The 2,318-nt window shown below is 49.0% G+C and overlaps 1 long non-coding RNA gene across 1 annotated transcript; it reads right to left on the bottom strand.

The window, feature by feature from the left end:
- Positions 1-614: 614 nt before the first annotated feature.
- LOC127926993 (uncharacterized) lies at positions 615-1,783 on the bottom strand. The gene is made up of 5 exons (XR_008125826.1): positions 1,684-1,783; positions 1,479-1,560; positions 1,356-1,437; positions 959-1,027; positions 615-698 (listed from the first exon to the last, which is right to left on the bottom strand). It is a non-coding gene; the product is annotated as an uncharacterized LOC127926993 (long non-coding RNA).
- Positions 1,784-2,318: the final 535 nt, after the last annotated feature.

Below are 2,318 nucleotides of genomic sequence, written 5' to 3'. Positions count from 1 at the left end.
CAACCTCCCTGGGTCTTAGTCCACAGTGGATAAGATAACTTCCTCTCTGGGTCTTAGTTCACACTGGATAACTTCCTCTCTGGGTCTTAGTGCCAGTTTCTCTGCTATAAACTAAAGTTCTCTCAGTGGCAGTGACCAGTCATTACATTCAGTGGTTTATAACTTAGACAGTTCAGAGTATAGTGTTTGCGTGAGAGTGATTGTTGCTGTGATTGTTGCTTAGGGGTTGTGTGAAAACATGTGTTAGATTAGAATGCCTAACCATGCCACATGTACAGCACCAGAGGAGGAGAAGCTACATTTAGATCACACACACAGACACTATGGTCAGTATAATTATAGGTCCTGATATATAATCCATACGTGGTCATATAAAGAGCTTAATGTGCTTCATGAGAGAGAGAGAGAGAGAGAGAGAGAGAGAGAGAGAGAGAGAGAGAGAGAGAGAGAGAGAGAGAGAGAGAGAGAGAGAGAGAGAGAGAGAGAGAGAGAGAGAGAGAGAGAGAGAGAGAGAGAGAGAGAGAGAGAGAGAGAGAGAGAGAGAGAGAGAGAGAGAGAGAGAGAGAGAGAGAGAGAGAGAGAGAGAGAGAGAGAGAGAGAGAGTGAAACCAAACAGTGTTCCCATGGTTGATGCTCCACAGGACAGTGAGGAGTGATGATAGAGTGTTGTCTAAACCACTGTCTGGTCTGCCTCCAGGCTCCCTGCATATCTACAGTACCTCAGACCTGTCTGGTCTGCCTCCCTGCATCTCTACAGTACCTCAGACCTGTCTGGTCTGCCTCCAGGCTCCCTGCATCTCTACAGTACCTCAGACCTGTCTGGTCTACCTCCCTGCATCTCTACAGTACCTCAGACCTGTCTGGTCTGCCTCCCTGCATCTCTACAGTACCTCAGACCTGTCTGGTCTGCCTCCAGGCTCCCTGCATCTCTACAGTACCTCAGACCTGTCTGGTCTACCTCCCTGCACCTCTACAGTACCTCAGACCTGTCTGGTCTGCCTCCAGGCATCTCTACAGTACCTCAGACCTGTCTGGTCTGCCTCCCTGCATCTCTACAGTACCTCAGACCTGTCTGGTCTACCTCCCTGCATCTCTACAGTACCTCAGACCTGTCTGGTCTGCCTCCCTGCATCTCTACAGTATCTCAGACCTGTCTGGTCTACCTCCCTGTATCTCTACAGTACCTCAGACCTGTCTGGTCTACCTCCCTGCATCTCTACAGTACCTCAGACCTGTCTGGTCTACCTCCCTGCATCTCTACAGTATCTCAGACCTGTCTGGTCTACCTCCCTGTATCTCTACAGTACCTCAGACCTGTCTGGTCTGCCTCCCTGCATCTCTACAGTACCTCAGACCTGTCTGGTCTACCTCCCTGTATCTCTACAGTACCTCAGACCTGTCTGGTCTGCCTCCAGGCATCTCTACAGTACCTCAGACCTGTCTGGTCTGCCTCCCTGTATCTCTACAGTACCTCAGACCTGTCTGGTCTACCTCCCTGTATCTCTACAGTACCTCAGACCTGTCTGGTCTGCCTCCAGGCATCTCTACAGTACCTCAGACCTGTCTGGTCTGCCTCCAGGCATCTCTACAGTATCTCAGACCTGTCTGGTCTACCTCCCTGTATCTCTACAGTACCTCAGACCTGTCTGGTCTGCCTCCCTGCATCTCTACAGTACCTCAGACCTGTCTGGTCTACCTCCCTGTATCTCTACAGTACCTCAGACCTGTCTGGTCTGCCTCCCTGTATCTCTACAGTACCTCAGACCTGTCTGGTCTACCTCCCTGTATCTCTACAGTACCTCAGACCTGTCTGGTCTGCCTCCAGGCATCTCTACAGTATCTCAGACCTTAGCTCTTATCCTTGAGAAGAGTAATTAGCATTCACCTCTAATGAGTCCTCCTGGGAACCAACCAGTAACACTACAACAACCCTGTCATCTCGTCACAGCATCTGTCTGGGAAACAGACCACACTGCAGGAAACCCCTCTGCTAGTGGGAATCAGTCCTATCGCCATTGGTTGTTTTTTAGTTCTACTGCAGATAGATTTGGTGGTTTTCAGATTCAACAGGCCATATGTGGGTTATATAAACAAAGCTGTTCTTTCATCAAGCCCACTGTTTCTGTTGCTGTCATACTTTATCTCGTGCCAATTCTGTGTTTTGGTTTTAGGAGATAACCTACAGTCCTCCATACATCAGACAGTATTGTCAGCATGTCTGTTGTTCTCCTGTATCCATAAGATATGTCTGTTCTCCTCCTGTATCCATTAGATATGTCTGTTCTCCTCCTGTATCCATTAGATATGTCTGTTCTCCT

This window comes from Oncorhynchus keta, unplaced genomic scaffold (genome assembly GCF_023373465.1).
Source record: "Oncorhynchus keta strain PuntledgeMale-10-30-2019 unplaced genomic scaffold, Oket_V2 Un_contig_8871_pilon_pilon, whole genome shotgun sequence".
NCBI classification, from domain to species: Eukaryota; Metazoa; Chordata; class Actinopteri; order Salmoniformes; family Salmonidae; genus Oncorhynchus; species Oncorhynchus keta.
The sequence above is the reverse complement of the archived record's forward strand: the minus strand, read 5'-3'. Positions and strand labels throughout refer to the sequence as shown.